Genomic DNA, 18,160 nt, shown 5'->3' on the forward strand with positions numbered 1-18,160 from the left:
CTTTGCCTTACAGTCTCTCCTCCTTTCTTTCCTCCTTACTTAATTCTCTGTTCTTTAATTTCATCCTTCCTGCCTTCCTTCTTACATACAGTTTCTCTCTCTTACTTCACTCTCTCCTCCTTTTTCTATCTCCATTCTGCTCCATTTTTTTTTCTTTTTCTCATATATTTTCTCTTGATATCCTTCTCTTTTTCCGTTTATTGCTTTGCTTCTAACAGTGAGAGTACATAGGAACCCCCTCCCCCTTTGCATTTCTCAACGCCTTCGATAGCTCAGTTGGTAGAGCGGTGGACTGTAGTTGGCTTCTTAAACAGACATCCATAGGTCACTGGTTCGAATCCGGTTCGAAGGACAAACTTTTTACAATACTGAATATGAAGGACAAAGTTTTTACAATACTGAATATGAAGGACAAAGTTTTTACAATACTGAATATGGATCAGTGAGTGCTTCTCAGATCGACAGCAGCTGGTTGTAACTGATAGATGACAATCAGCCTAGTTTCACACGATCATCCCTCGATTCACCTCTCGTTATTATTATTATTATTATTATTAGTATTGTTAGACTGTAGGGTTGGCGTAATCATGAAAGAGGAACGTAAAAACCGTCGAAATAGCTTTCATGCGTTACAAGAATGGGGTAAAACTGGCAGTTGAAAAGAAGCGGAGATTTCTTGACACGGATGTTAAATATATTATGCTGGCAACATTTTGTAAGAGATCTAGGGAGAAGCTAGTGTAAGAACTTTATATCACTAATGGTTTGAAATTCTAGACAGCTTAGAGAAGCTGCAATACATAGGAATTCAGATTTATCTCAAGGAATAATGGTACCAGTAGGAAATATCAGGTTTTATTTTCAGATTCTACCAACAGCTTCCTCACTATCTGTCTCCCTCCCCCTCAGTCTTACTCCTACCCATCCTCATCCTCTATTCTCTTCACAGTCCATTTTCCTCGTCCTTTCTCATCCAAACACATTTTCCCTTCCACGTTGTTTATTTCCCCCTCTCTCTTTGTCTTCCTCTCCCTCTGTTTCCCACACTTTCTGTTTTCCCTCACTCTGTCTTCCCCCTCCCTCTGCTTTCCTCTCCCTTTAACATGCTCTCGCTGTATCTTCGTCCCCCTTTTCCTCTGTCTCCCCCTGGTTTCCTCCCTCTCTGACTTCCTTCCACTCTACCTTCGTCTGCCTCAGTCTTCTCCCTTTTTCTTCCTCACCCACCCTCTCTTCATCTATCCTTCTTCCTTCTCTCACTTTAAGTTCTTTATCCTCACTCCTCCTGACTCCTCAATCTCCATTTATTCTTCGGCCTTCCTCTCGGCCTCTTTCACTCTTTCTCACTTTTTGCTTCACTCTCAACTAACCTCGATCTTCATCCTCTCATGTCCCTCCATCTCTCTCTCTCTCCCCCTATATTTTCGTCCCCCCTCTGTCTTTTTCCATCCACTATCCTTTTTCCTCTATTTTCCTCCTCCTCTACCTTGCTGTCACACTATCCTCCTCACTTCGTCTCCTTCCCCTCTATATTCCTCCACCTTTCTCTCTCTTCCCTTCGTCTGTCTTTCCTACTGTTCTCTCTTTTCCCCTGCATATCCCTCACTCCTTCCACTCTCTCTCCCTTATCCTTTGTTTTCCTCCTACCTGTCTTCCACCCTTCTCTGCCTTTCTCCTCCCAGTGTAAGTCCACAGACCGTAAATTGTCAATGGACTCAGCTCACTTCATTCTGGTGATGGGCAAGTTGACACACAAAATCTTTTCCCCATAATAATAATACTAAATAATAATAATAATAATAATTTATAATGATAATATAAATATACAATGAAGGAAGGTTGCTGGTTCCTTGAAAGTAGTAATAAGAAACAGGGAAGTAAGTATGGAAGTGAAAAAGTTACTTCATGACAGCACTGTGGTACCTTGTTGGAGGGACAGAAGTCAGGAGTGACAGCATTGGAAATGAGTTACTTGAGAGGAGCATGTGGAGTCACATGGAGAGACAGACTGACAAACGAGGAAGTGAAGGATCGTTGTGGTGTGGATGTGGATGTGATAGGAAGCGTTAGAAGAAACACATTAAGGTGGTTTGGCCATGTGGAGAGGATGGAGAGTGCGAGACTGACAAGGAGAGTGTATGTGAGTGAGGTGGAGGGGGGAGAGGGAGGGGGAGGCCAAGGATGAGATGGAGGGATGGAGTGGAGAGGTATATGAGAGAGGGGGGTGTGAGCTGGGAGCAAGGCAGTGACATGGCGGGGGATAGGGCGACATGTAGGCGATTTGTTTGTGACCACCCCTTACGGGATTAAGGCGTCTGGCAATAGATAGATAGAGAGATAGCTAGATAATGATCCGATTTCTTTATGTTTGTTTGTTACCGTAGCACAACAAAATCAGCGCATGTAGTGCAAAGTTTTGTTAGAGCAATGTACCGTTAAAATGCTCAAAGTTGAAGAATAAAACAAATTCCAGTCCAATTAGGCCACACCTTCCCGAGTTACGACTCATTTTTGAAGATAGGAAGTGACTTGACATTGGCGGAGGCCTCCGCAGACGGCCTTTAAGCAAGTAATAATATAACTTTTTGTATACCCAGAATTTTCCTCCCTACGGGGGTAGCCGAGACAGGACGACACACTCACCAAATTACTCATCCACACACACTCATTTACTGGTATCTTAGCCCCTAAACGGGGAAGGGACCACTACTCACCGCATCATACCGCACTGGAGTCAATTGGGCAGTGCAATCCAGTGACATCCGCAGCACGGCCTGACAGCAGAGCTGATTTACCCCTGTCACATCATAATGAACCCAACTCCTTCCCCACACCTGACCCGATCAGCTGATCAGACCACATGCGAGAGAACATCCCATCGAGACCTCATTACCATTGATGCATTCATAATTTCTCTCCATTCATCTCTATCACACACAGCCATTCTTCCTCGCTTTACAGACATTCTTGTCGTATCTAAGTCTCTCTTCACACTGTCCATCGATTCAATTCTTGGTCTTCCTTTCAGCCTTACATCTCTCACATCAGATCCAGTTATCTTTTTCACTAATCCCTCTTCATCCATCCTCTCCATATCCCCAAACCATCACAACAACAACAACAACAAGAACAACAACAATAATAATAATAATAATAATAATAAAAGGCTTATTCGAGACATGACAGCCTTTGGGTGAAGATGTACAAGTCAGGGAAATCTCGTAAAATAGTAAGATAATATTACCTTCAATGATGCCCATTACTGTGTGTGTGTGTGTGTGTGTGTGTGTGTGTGTGTGTGTGTGTGTGTGTGTGTGTGTGTGACTGAATGTGTGAGTGAACTATGTTATTTGTAACTACCCCATGGCGCTGAATATGTGGAGTAGGAGGAGGTATAATAAGTCCATTATGATGTAGGTCTCATTGAGTACTAAGTCGTTTTGCACATGTATCAAATGAAAGAATCCAAATGAAAGAATAAGTAATAATAACTACCCAGAAGATTGATAAATACCTATATCTATCTATCTATCTATCTATCTATATCCCTTGTCTCCGAGGAATGGAATAAAACTAGCCTATCAGGCAATAACAAAAGTGAGGCCAATCAACTCGACATCGTGCTGGTGACATTCTGTGAAAGTTAAGTAAGTCGTCTGACGTATGATACGAAGTTTTCTATTCTCTTATTCGTGGTCATAACAGTGAAGATGATAGAGCTTAACTTTGCTGATGTCCTAGCCTGTTCAAAAGCATTGCAAAATTTACATCATTTGAAATAAAAATGCTGAGTGGGTTTCTCGCAGCCAAAAGGTAAATGAGAAGAGAAATGCGTTCGACAGAAAGAATGAATAACTCAATCGCTGTGGCTAAATAACCTCTCTTTATTAATGGGTCTAAAAGTCACCGGGATCCATTGAAATCTGACCTTTTCCTGCTGACATCACCCAGCCAAACACTGAGGAGAAATGCCAGGAAATATCGATACACCCGCCTGCCTTCCTTCTGCTAGAGAGAGAGAGAGAGAGAGAGAGAGAGAGAGAGAGAGAGAGAGAGAGAGAGAGAGAGAGAGAGAGAGAGAGAGAGAGAGTCCTAAAACTACCTTCCAAACGAACCATGAAAACTAGCAAGCACACACCCACCCACCCACCCACACCCACACCCACACACACACACACGCACACGCGCACATACACACACACACACACACACACACGCGCACACACACGCGCACACACACACACACACGCGCACACACGCGCACACACACACACACACACACACACACACACACACACACACACACACACATACACTTTATAACAAACGGTGCAAATAAACCCCCTTTCTCTCATAACGCAGTCATTCCCCCCGACCCGCCGTAAAATTAATACTTCATACCGGAATCGTGGGCGAAGTGTTTTTACTGAGTCGGGTAAATATTCCCGGGAACGCGTGGAGACTGAAAGGCGGAGTTGCAGCCAAACGCATTTCTGCCCTCGGAGACCTGGGGTGAGAGAGAGAGAGAGAGAGAGAGAGAGAGAGAGAGAGAGAGAGGGGGGGGAAGTGATGCACAAGGAGGGAAGAAAGAAAGGGAAAGGGTGAGGAGAGGACTAGAGGTGAGAGATTAACGAAATGAAGGAGAGGAAGGGCTAGGAAGACGATGTGAAAGGAGTACAGAGAACTACTAGGAGTACACAAGAATACAATGTGCAGCAGAGATATTCCTCCTTACTAAGCCGTATTATATACGATAGATTACAACTAAGGTCTCTTTTCATTAACTATACAGTAAAGATTGCAAAACAGGAAGGTTTCCCTCACCCACCAGACCCTCCAGCCATAACACGCGGAAAAAAAGGACGAGGAAGTTTGCAGCAAGGAAAACTATGATGAAAATATGTCTACCACCTATCAGTGTTTGGGGATACATTTATCAAGTCCCTATTGATTCATAAATGTACTATAAAAAGGAAGAAGAAGTAAAAGAAAAGAAGCAAAAGAAAAAAAGAAAGAGTGGCATCCATTACGTTCTGTTATCTAGGAAGAGTGGGAAGCCTCCTCAGCGCTGAATATTTGCAAATGCTTTATACGTCCCAAGTAAAGTCTTGCACTGAGTATGTTGTTTTGTGGTGGGAGGGGGCGGCACAAACACCGTTAACATTTCTGGATAAAATACCGATCACAAAAGTTTGAGGACAGCTGAGGATATGCCACCAGGTCTTCACACTCGTAATCACTAAAGCGAAATGGTAAGACTGAGCGTGTTATACGAGGCAACATGGTAGAGGAGGAGCATCAGGCACCGCTGCGTCCATCTCCACTGACATTCACACTGCAACACCACACGGATCCAAGGACGCGACCGTGGAAATGCCTCATCCTCTCTTCACTCAGTTCCAGCAATATTCAAGCACAAATATTCAATAATGAGAAAGGCACTGTTCTGTGTATTTAATATATATAATGTTTACAGGGACGTAACTTTAAATGCACTGCTACTATATTCCTGAATATTTATTTAATATTTAATTCACAACTCGGTCTTCATAGAGTGACAGTATCTCCTAATTTTGTACAAGCTCCACACTGAACTATTCATTAATTTAAAAAAAAGAAAAAGAAAACTGTTCATGTAGGGAAAGTATGAACAAAGAGAGAGGGGTGGAAGAAGAGGCAGAAGAACAACACACTGAAAAGAGAAGAGAAAGAGATAGCAACAGAAGGAGATAAGGATATGGTAGGAGACAGAGAGGGTGGAGGAGGGGATAGGAGAAAAGAGAAAAGGAGAGAAAGAAAACTGATGTAAGAAATAGATCTGAACAAAACAATAAGGTGAATAAAAGAGCCGGAAGAGAGAGAGAGAGAGAGAGAGAGAGAGAGAGAGAGTGTTTATATATGCAAATCTACTCACAGGCACGTATCCACACGCTGACATAAACACTCACACATTTGCACACGCTCGTAAGTATTCAGTGCTGCCGGATCTGGTAAATGCATGCATTCAAGGTGGTAGTCGCTGCAGCACACACACGTTTGCTGATGAACACACACACACACACACACACACACACACACACACACTCTCTCTCTCTCTCTTTCTCTCTCTCTCAGTATTTCACTTCCAATAATCTAATTCAATGTTTATCTTGTATTTCAGTCTTTTTTTTTTCCCTTCCTTAACCTCCTGTCGGTCTGCTTGCCTTTTACGCTTCTCTTTTCTGGATTCATGTTTTCATCCTATGTTTTTGTTTGCTGACCCTTCACCTTTCCTTCTATATTGTTCATCACTCCTCTCATTCCTTCCTTCTTTTACTCTCTTCTTCCTCCCCCGCCTCACACTCATACATTATCACATATTATGCCTTAACTTCTTCCTCTCTTTACTTTATTCTTTTCCTTTTCTATCCTCTCAAAATTTTCCATTATCACTACATTTATACTGTCATTCCTCTTCTCTATCCTATTTTTCCCCTATTAGCTTCCGTTCTTACTTCCTCTTTATCTCATTCTTGTCCAATCTAAATTCCATCTTTTTCCTATTCTGTCATCTGTTTATCATTCCACTATCATCCCATCGTACTTTTTCCTGTCATTCTTTCTCCTTCTACACGTATTCCATCTTCGCATCCTGTTGTCTTTTTTCACTTTTATTTCTGCCTCACCGTGCTTCTGTTCATTTACCCCTATCCCTGTTCTCCCCATTTCTTCGCATCCCTTCCCCCTGTTCCACCCAGTCACCTCCCTTCCATCTCCATTCCTGCGTTTTGTCACCTAGACGTACCTTGGCGCTCGACCTCCCCGTAAATTCAATGATGCTCACCCATACGTACTTAATTCCCGGCAGATTGAGGAGATGGAGAAACGGGTCAGGGATGGAGGTCATGCGTCAGAGAGAGAGAGAGAGAGAGAGAGAGAGAGAGAGAGAGAGAGAGAGAGAGAGAGAGAGTCTTATGAAAGTGTTATCGTTTTCATTAGGACTATAAGCATTGTTTTATGGACAAAATAACAAATTTTCTGAGCTGATGGATACCTCAGAAAGAAACTAAATAAACAATGCAAAAGAAAATTCAAGAGTTGCCCCCCGTACTTGTGAAGTTTGGCAGAAGTTTTGTTGATTGTTTTGGGTTGTTTTGCTTGCGTGAATATGAAGGACGTTTTATGATTAACCTACTTCTAGCTGCTAATACTGGTCTGTGAAGAAGAACATAAGGAATCTGTACCAAGAATTAGGAGTAAAAATTAATGTTTTTACTTGTACTCATTAAAATTATTCTTATTCAGGAGCTACACCAGCAAATATATTTTTTCTCAATGGACCTCATTTTTGTTCCTCTTACAGCCTTGCCCCATTGTCCTCCTGTGTGTGTGTGTGTGTGTGTGTGTGTGTGTGTGTGTGTGTGTGTGTGTGTGTGTGTGTGTGTGTGTGTGTGTGTGTGTGTGTGTGTGTGGTTTGGTGTAGTGTGATATGGAGTGTGTTGTGTGGTGTGGTGAGTGTGGTGTGTGAGGTCCGTGAACCAGCACAGCGCCGCTATGTTAGTACCGTAGCCGAGCCTCAGGTAGCGTCGGCCGGCCCCACATCACTCCAGGCCTCTCCCTGCACCGGTACGTTGGCCAGACTCACCTGACGTCCACGCTGGCTTCATTGGCGGGTGGAGGCGGTAGCGGTAACAGATGCGCAGCGGTATACCCACCACTTCATTATAACCTACACCAAAATCGAGCATTGGTGATACCTAACGTGTTTTCCTGACATTTCTAAATTATTCTAACCTTCCTTCAACTTCATCCAAACCCTATCCTTACCATAAAAAAATGAAGGTGAGCATACATATACAAGAAATGCAAAAGGGTGGAATAGGATCGCCACTGAGCCAAGCGAAGTGCGCCACACATCCACTCTCATCACTCAGACCTTTAGAATATTTAGTTTTCATTTAGCTCATAAAATCGTTCTTGCAACACTCATGGACAGAACACTTACGTCATCAGCCAAGTAAAAAAAATTGCAACTCTATTATGTTTATTTCCATACATGTTTCACCCGTGCAACTTCTTTCTTCTTCAGTTCTTTGGTTTTCCGACAGTCCATTCGTCACTTCCTCGCACATTTACAATCATATCTAGTCATTTTCTACTTTGACATCTAAACGTTCTACTTATAAATTCGTTTTCACCTCCCTAGTCTCACCCATTACCTCAGTGACGTGACTTTGATCCCAACCGGAAGTGGATACTTAAGAGGGTGCAGTACTACTCCCTTTTAGTACTGCCACAATTGTCATATGTTACGACCCTGTCGATGTTCTTTGGAAGATATATATAGACTTTAACAAGCATAGGCGTTTCAGCATGTAAATTTTAAAAATGCATTTCTGACTCTACATTCCATGTTTTCCTTACCTATAGCGGTACATGAAGCGGGTCACTTCTCCACTGATAAAAAGTGATGTTCCTTGGCCCTACGGATTTGTAGCCCTGCAAGACCGTAAATATGGCTTAAACAAGGGGTCATATTAAGGCTGTCTGCCCATGTCTGTGGTGAGCAAACCGGGTTTTACAGTACATACATACATGCACAGATACATACATACGTACGTTCACATATACATACATATATATATATTTGAACATACACCTACATGTGACCATATCCAATCAATGAACGTTTCACTCATTGATCAATAAATTTCCTTACTCCATGTCGTTCATTGTTCTCTTACATTTGTTTTCCAAAGTAGGCACCCCTTATGTATGCCTCAGCAGTTCTACCTCGTCAGCTCTCACTTTAGACTTGTCATAATCATGCCACGTCAGTGTGTCACACCTAGCTGTTAATGTGAGCACAAATACACCCTTGCACAGTGTTCCTCCTCGAGTCCTGTTCTTTATTAAGATCTTCCCAGCACCATTCTCCTTCCTTCGTGGAGCCGCTTGAATATTTTTTCTTCCTTTTCACACTTCCCTCTTGCTTCTCTCACTTCAACAATATACTTAAGATTTCTCACCATTTCAAATTTTTTTTTTTTTTTTTTTTTAACAAGATTATGGCAATGTGAGCCACATTCCTTGTCAATAACCATCTGTATTATTAGCTACATTCATTTTCCGACATCGCCTCTCGGTAAACATTCACAAAACTGTACTTAAGGGATTACAGGGCATTGTTTTTAACCCCTTCACTAAGATAAGGGTGCCCAAGTCTTCGTCAGTTCAGTCTGGCAGTAGTAAGGAAAATACGTAACACTGATGGCGCTTAGAACTGGTGTGCACAAGTCCCTTTCACAGTTAGCAAGCAGCACCACATTATCTCCGTCCATCAGGTTTGACATATTTCATCTTTCACTACACATCATCTTCATTCTAGTTTTCTCATGACCTTATCCATACATAAATAGTGAAGAACATACTCTGGTCTCATCATAACGTAGATACTGAACCACTCCTTTCAGCATTCATCTACTGTTATAAATGCTGCAGTATCATCAAAAAACTCTATGCAGTATTGGTAGGTTTTCAGTCCACACGGTACACTGGTAACTCCCTTGATAATCTCCCCCTGTTCACTTTTCATACATTCATTTTCCTCCATATTTATAGATACATTAAATATCCTGTAGCCCTTTTTACAAACTCACGCGCATTTGATTCCAACATCCCTCACCTCTCCAGAAACTCCCCTGTTCATCACTCACTAGCTCACTCAACTGAATTTTATGAATAGGACAAATGATCAGTATAAAAAGGCCATTTCCTCTTCTTTTGCCGCGCAGTAATTTCGGACTCGCAGAATAATGTACATTAAAACAGTTTTAGGTTATGGTATAAAATAAATTGTGGGACTTAGAGATGAAATTAAAGGATATTTGGTAACTCTGTTTCAGATGTGGAGTAACATGTCCAGGAACGAAAATGACATAGGATTTTTGTGGCTGGCGACCTGGAAATGACACTGGTAGAGGATGAACGAATATCTGTTGCTTTCAGAGGTACTGTTAGTAAAGGAAAAAAAATGAACATCTAAATCGTATACGTATTCCTGACATGAATGCGTATTAACCTGAAAGTAAAATAATTCGATAATTGACCATGATGCTACACACACACACACACACACACACACACACACACACACACACACACACACACACACACACACACACACACGAGGTTCAGTTACACACAAACACGCACAGCAGGTTCAGGTACACACATCACTTCGCCCACACACGACTGCGACAAAACAGCGGGGATGAGTGTTTTGATGGCGGGCACGGTGGTCGTAAGGGGTAATGCCAACACATGTCAGCGTCTCTCTCTCTCTCTCTCTCTCTCTCTCTCTCTCTCTCTCTGTATTTATGTATGTACGTGGTGTGTGTGTAATTCACCGGGTCGGTCAGGATCACTTGATGGTGGTGATCGTCAGCTTTTACCCTCCCGGAAGGGAGCTGAGAGCTCATATGGTCCGATCTAAAGGCAAGCCTGTGACCTTCACACACGCACACACCCGTCCCCTTGCTCTAGGGGGACAGTAACCACCCACTTCGTCAGAGAAACTTTCCGCAACCTGAGCGAGGCGCGCTACCAGATGGCAAGCGAGAACGCTATCACTGAGCCAGCGAGCGGTGTGTGTGTGTGTGTGTGTGTGTGTGTGTGTGTGTGTGTGTGTGTGTGTGTGTGTGTGTGTGTGTGTGTGTGTGTGTGTGTGTGTGTGTGTGTGTGTGTGTGTGTGTGTGTGTGTGTGTGTGTGTGTGTGTGTGTGTGTGTGTGTGTGTGTGTGTGTGTGTGTGTGTGTGTGTGTGTGTGTGTGTGTGTGTGTGTGTGTGTGTGTGTGTGTGTGTGTGTGTGTGTGTGTGTGTGTGTGTGTGTGTGTGTGTGTGTGTGTGTGTGTGTGTGTGTGTGTGTGTGTGTGTGTGTGTGTGTGTGTGTGTGTGTGTGTGTGTGTGTGTGTGTGTGTGTGTGTGTGTGTGTGTGTGTGTGTGTGTGTGTGTGTGTGTGTGTGTGTGTGTGTGTGTGTGTGTGTGTGTGTGTGTGTGTGTGTGTGTGTGTGTGTGTGTGTGTGTGTGTGTGTGTGTGTGTGTGTGTGTGTGTGTGTGTGTGTGTGTGTGTGTGTGTTTTTTAGCAGCATCGTCATCGCTGGTATACCTGTCTCTCATGCTTGGAGTACATCCTCTGGCTCCTTCTCTCACATTTATGACTCTTTTATCTCTCCCTCAGACACCTGCTCTTCATCGCACACCTGACTTGCTTTAACATTCACGAACACTGAATACCAGAAATGGCTTGCTTACCGACCTACTTCACTCCACCTGTGTAAATACCTTTGTTACTCCTCCTTTAATCTCACAAATGATTCTGTATTTCATGGCTGACACTCCTTCAACATAATAACTAGAAAGCAAACTGACAGCACCTCAAGCAGACACGATAATTCCCACAAACCTATTCCCCATGCAGAGTACATAGCTGATTTTTCCCACACGCCTGACTGCCCACCACACATCAAAATACCCACACGCAAATTCCTGAAGACTGCCACATGCTTCTTTTTACTTTTTTTTTACATATGACTTCAGACGGTCTCTTTCCTGAGGCTCAGTAGGTCTCCCACGCTTAACAGATGCTACATTACACCTCCACATGTCACCGAACACATCCCTGATAACTCTCCCCCTCGTCACACATACACCTCTGACTCTGATAATCCCCTATTCCTCTCCACACGTCTGACAATGCCCCCACCCTCCACACACACACACACACATACACATAATCAACTACATACTCATCTCCCTTCCCTCACCTACATACAGATACTTGCCTAACCAACACACACCTTACCTTCACGCGTCAGGTTATCATTGCATGCAGTTGACACCCCCTACAAACATACACATACACCTTAGTACGTCCAGACACACACACCAAACTTCCTCAATATATTCATCGATTCCCTACACACACACACACACAACACACACACACACACACACACACACACACACACACACACACACACACACACACACATGCCTCCTAGTCAAACACATGACCCTTTACACATCAAGCTCCTCAACACATATCTTACTGTCCCCTACACACCTGACATTCCATACACACTTGTCTCGCCCACATATCTGCCTCCCCATACACCTACCTAAACACTTACATGACCTCCCTATACACCTGCATCCCCACAGAAATACCTAAACACACACTTGACTTCCCCAAACACCTGCTTCAAACACATTTTCCTTGACACACCTGCCTCCCCACTTATTACCTCCTCCACACATGTCGTTCCTGGTTCCACACACATGCCCCCTCCCACACCTGCCTCCCCACACCCCTAACTCCCCCCACACACCTGCCTCCCCACACACCTGACTGGCCAACGTCACGGCGCGGGCAGCCTAAAAGCAGGATCAGGTGAGGATTAACGCTGCTCAACGAGTGAATTAACCGGCCGATGTGCACGGCTCTGCTCGATGATGCTTGACCTGGCAATGCAATCTGCTCTCTCTCTCTCTCTCTCTACCTCTGTCTGTCTCTATCTGTCTGTCTGTATGTCTGTCTGTCTCTTTTTCTCTCAGGCAATTAATATTTACAGATTCTCTCTCGCTTCCTTTTTCTGTACCTGCCACGCATCCTCATTTCCTCAGTCTTGCATAAGCGCTCATTCCCTCAAGCCCTTTCCATCCCTTTCATCTCTGCCTCGTTCTCTCCGCTGTTCTCCCTCACTGAACCTCCTTTATTTCCCTCTCACTCGCTCCCATTCCGTCAGTCTCCCAAACCGTGCCTTTCGACTGTTCTGCTTCACACACACACACACACACACACACACACACACACACACACACACACACACACACAGTCGTCGTTCCCAGAGCCGCGTGTGTAGACAGAGGGACCAGAAGGCATTACACGCTCTGAACAGGAACGGCGAAGAGACACGTAGCTCACACGACCGTAACACCACTCACACGCACGGCCACGCAAAATCGTACCTCGCTATGGTCCTGAGTTCGTGGGAGTTTTGCACGCGGTAATAGCACATCGGTGAATTTGTCTTTATAATCAGCTTATATTAGTTCTGACGATATTGACTGGTATCAAGAATCACAACAAGATAACTTACAATATGTTTACCTTAACTGGATCAGGTAAAAATTATGTATGGCTAACCCTTCTCTTCAATGGCGCAATTTTCTGTCCTGTCCTAGCCTCATTCACATAGTTTTAATGGTTTTGGGTAGAGATCTTCCATTTAGAGAGTTAATAAAGACTTCTAACACCTATTTTAAAAGTCTACAGCTAAATAAACACGTCGCTGGAGTGAAGGTGGTTTTCATCATCATCGTCATCATCTAATCATGCGCTGCTCCATGAGGAGCGTAGTAGCCCGGGGCTAGGCAAGTTGGTCCTGATATTTAAGACGAGAGTGGCCAGCGTCACTCATCGCTGAATGGCATTGCGTGAGCAATAAGCCCCAACCATCCCCTTGATATAAACTTGCACAGGCTCAGTCCGATTGGAGTGCCTTAATTACCCACTAAACCACCAGGCGCCATAATTTGGTTATATGGTTACCACCCAGTGTAGTAAATGGTTTGCTGGTGTACAGGAAACCATTTGGCTTGCAACTTAGTGTACAGTCACCCATAGGCAGAAGGAAGAGGAAAGAATGAAGGACAAAAGACAGAAGAGGGATTGCAGAGTCACATGTAGGCATAAGGAAGAGGGAAGAATGAAGGAAATATAGACAGAAGAGGACGGGAGAAAAGAAGGAAGGAAGAAAGGAAAGGGCAGTCACCTGAGAGCAGCATTACATCGAGTGAGTGGATGGTGAGCCCCCCCCCACTACTCAAGTATGTATAATAAAAAAGAAATATATATTTACCTGAATGATAAAGCTTAGGAAAACTGTGATTATTTGCTATATACTTAAGCAAAATCTTATGACACGCTGCTATATAAATTCGGTTGTAATGCAGAGTATGACAGGGAAAGGGCGCTTTACCAGAAAGGCAATTACGTGAGATTAAATGCAGTTCGAATATCCCGTTTTGGTCAAGAGGATGGTTGATTGGTTTTCTAGAGTATGTTTCTCTCTCTCTCTCTCTCTCTCTCTCTCTCTCTCTCTCTCTCTCTCTCTCTCTCTCTCTTTCTCTTCATGTACCGTTAACTAACATTAATATAATTCAATCCACAATCGCCCTGACACAAGAGCTATGCATTTTTGTTTGTATAATACAGGGTTGTGCGGGATGTAGCCTTGTTTATTTAATGTGTACATGAATGGAGTTGTTCAGGCGATTAAGGTGAGGACGGGAGGCTGGCAGGTATATTAGTATTAAAGGGAGTGTACCGTACTGGCTCAGCTTGTGTACCTAAACGCTGACGGTGCTGTGCTGGTGGTGGTAGGTACTGGAAGGGGTGGGAAGTGTGACAGTGTATACGAGAGGGATGTGGATGATGTAGATACTGGAAGGGGTGGCAAGTGTGACAGTGTATACGGGAGGGATGTGGATGATGCTGATACTGGAAGGGGTGGGAAGTGTGACAGTGTATACGGGAGGGATATGGATGATGTAGGTACTTTAAGGGGTGGTAATTGTGACAGTGTATACAGGAGGGATATGGATGATGTAGATACTGGAAGGGGTAGCAAGTGTGACTGTATACGGGAGGGATGTGGATGATGCTGATACTGGAAGAGGTGGCTGTGTATACGAGAGGGATGTGGATAATGTAGGTACTTTAAGGGGTGGTAAGTGTAACTGTCTATACGAGAGGGATGTGGATGATGTAGATACTGGAAGGGGTGGCAAGTGTGACAGTGTATACAAGAGGGATATGGATAATGAATAAATGTAGAGTAAAAAGAACAGAGCTGTGCTGAATAAGAGTAAAGGGTACAAAGCTGTTAATTTTAGCACTGCCTAGAGGATAAACGCGCCAGTAAGATGGGAAATTGCAGAGGAAACTGGACGCTTAATTTTGAGTATGATGACTGATCGAAGCAAAATAGAATGTGACCGCTAAGAGAGAGAGAGAGAGAGAGAGAGAGAGAGAGAGAGAGAGAGGCAATATCTGTGGCACCGGACACTTGTACTTTTTCACAATGCTGCCCTTTAGATTTTATTTACCTCCAGACAATTTTATTCATCTTAGGGGAAACATTTCTTAGTGAAAGAATTAGAAACCATCTTCATTAGGTCTAGTCTTTTTAAATGGCCATTGGTGTATTATATTCTCCTTAATGTCAGGCGAGTTTATTCAGACTAGGTCGGTCAAAGATTAAGTAGACACCAAAGCGCGGATAACTGAGTAAAGCAAATTACTCTTTATCGTCGTTTCCGGCAAAAAGTAAATAATTAAACAAATGAATAATCGTTAGCAGTGTTGGTCCCGCCATCCAGCCGCCATCATGTAAGTGTGAATTGTTAGCGTAATAAAGATAATGAATGGAGGGGAAGAACTGCAGATATTTTACTTCTAATACTTACGTTACGATCTAGCTACGTCTGTCAATATATTTACCTATCCATCCATGCAACCATCTATCTATCTATCTATCTATCTATCTTATACGTTTACCTTTATCAGTGTTTGTTTTCATATATCAGAGCTTATAAACACTCGGGCAAGCCACTACCAAAGTCCTGCAGTCGTATAAAACTAGCAAAGATGAATTCCCAGGCATCTGCGTGGCACAGAAGAGGATGGATTCAGCCACGTAATTCAGGGCCGGATTTAGCACTCTAAAAAGGAGGAGGGGCGTGATTCCTAGTAAAATAACAAGGTCGAATTCACGATGACCCATTACTAAGAGCCTCAATAGTTGGGGCCAAGTCCCTCTTTTCACTGAAGTGATTGTATGATAACACTGATGAAAGAGGTTTGTTGCGTATGTTTTGAAAAATAACATTGTTCCTCTATCAGTCCTGCGGAACGGGACGGCATCATTTTCAGCAACTCGACCTATAACGTTGCTCAAGAATCAGCCTGTGTGTGTGTGTGTGTGTGTGTGTGTGTGTGTGTGTGTGTGTGTGTGTGTGTGTGTGTGTGTGTGTGTGTGTTCTCCTAGATTATTTGATGGATCTGAACGAAGCTTCCCAGGTGAGTTCGTATGGTGTACTCCGAAGGTCCTCCACAACGTACAATTTTCCATCCTTGATTTTTAGGGTATGATCATCCCTCACCTAATAGAAAATACTCATAAATAGTGAAATGAGAGGAAGTATGGCTTTGATATCTTAGTACAAGTTGTGCAATGGATTATCATCAGTAGTGCTATATTTGGGCAGAGTTAGTCCCCATGATTGATCTGGGGTTAGTCCCCCTCCCAGAAATAAACACGATCGGAGATAGGGGAAAGTGAGCGCATGAATTTCGACGAAACTTCTCAGATCAGTTGGCCTAGTTCCTTGATAATGCCTTCCCCTATATAAAGTCTTCCACCATTATTTTTGGGGGTCAGCCCCTCTCCAAAACTTACAATGGATACAGAATAGGGGAAGGAGGGCAGGTACATCTTTGATATCTTAGTACATGTTATGTAACTGACTCTTATCCGTAAAGCGATATTTGGAGAAAGTTACCCTGCCAATGATTCTCGGGGGGTCAGCCCCTCCTCCCAGAAATAAGAAAGATTCGAAATGGGATAAAGCTTTGGATAAAACTTGCCAGGTGAGTCCTTATGGTTACTCTGAAGGTCTTCCACCATAAACAAGTTTCTAACCATGATTTTAAAGGGGATCAGCCCCTTCACTATATCAAAAATTCTCGGAAGTAGTGAAAGGAGGGCACATATGGCTTTGGTATTCTCGTACATGGTGTTTAATGGACTGCCATCCGCAATGCGATATTAATTTTTGAATCTCCTCCCCCCCAAGTGATTCTTGGGAGGGTCAGCCCACCCCCTCACAAAAATAAAAGCAGTCAGAAATAAGGGTAAGTGAACACATGGATTTCAACGAAATTGTCATACATATCGCAAGACAGGGTAAGCAGTTTCCATGTTTTTTCAGAACGCATAGGAAGAAACTGCACATTTACTTTATTAAAAGTAATAATTGGTCTTCCGAAAATGGGGTGGGGGTACGTCTCCCACTCTCCACCCAAAATCCGTGCCTCCAATATATTAGAGTTTCATTGTGGTAAACAGTGACACGAACGCTGAGGTATATATTTTGATATCATTGCTTAAATCATGTCAAACTTTGCAGATAATGAAGGTATATTCAACAACAAATTACAATATAAGCCAAATGTTTCTTCAGATCAAATTAGCTTGTTATACCTCTCGATCTTACTTATAAGTGGACTTATAACAGAATTATTTTTGATGCCCGGTCCGACACATCACGTTGCTTTATACTAGCTTCTGTAATAGTTCAGTTTTCATGGTAATCTTAAAGTGCACTCGTGCCTAAGCTGTTCTCTCAGCTCGAGACACTGAGTATAGCTACATTTTCGTGAGGTCTTCTTAGACCTGTCGAGACCAGTCTCAGTTTTCTGGACCTACTTGATGCTCCCGAGAATGAATTTTAGACCAGCATCATTCTTAATGTGTTCCTATTGGCTGGAGTTCGAGTGGGCGAAACCATGACAGAGTCAGATGAGTTATATAAACAGAGAGAATGGGATGATGATAAATCACTTTAGCTATAAATATCATCGTTCTTTGCGTACACTGTAGCTGTTTCTACGTCACATGAAAGAAAATATGACATTTCGCCAGTGGATCACAATTAGAATCATGATAATGATTTCTCATTACACCGTAAAGTGAAATAAATATGCAGCTTAGCTTCACGGTTAAACCAGAACCGTAATAACCGCAGGCAAAGGATGCAATACTCGTCCTTAAGGAATTATTGCTGGGAAATAGTTGTAAGTGCCGTCATTACCTTATAATAAACAACAGAGACAAAATTTGCAATTCTCTCCAAACATTATTTTCTCACTAATTCAACCATAACTGATCATTTTTTTTTTCTAATGCAGGTTTAAACTAGTCTTCATTTTCAGCAGCATCTACATTTTTATCACCGTCTCATGTTACTGCTGTCTGTCATTCAGGCAAAATTCTATTTTTAAAATAATATATAGCCTTTACCTCTGTCTGCCATCTTTGCTATATCAGCTGTTTACCCCC

General features: G+C 43.0%; 1 non-coding gene across 1 annotated transcript; it reads left to right on the top strand.

The window, feature by feature from the left end:
* Positions 1 to 261: 261 nt before the first annotated feature.
* TRNAY-GUA (transfer RNA tyrosine (anticodon GUA)) lies at positions 262 to 352 on the top strand. Its single transcript is given in 2 exon segments — positions 262 to 298; positions 317 to 352. It is a non-coding gene; the product is annotated as a tRNA-Tyr (tRNA).
* Positions 353 to 18,160: the final 17,808 nt, after the last annotated feature.

Source organism: Coenobita brevimanus, chromosome 93, assembly GCF_032717465.1.
Source record: "Coenobita brevimanus isolate Jiangsu-jjx chromosome 93, ASM3271746v2, whole genome shotgun sequence".
Classification (NCBI taxonomy): domain Eukaryota; kingdom Metazoa; phylum Arthropoda; class Malacostraca; order Decapoda; family Coenobitidae; genus Coenobita; species Coenobita brevimanus.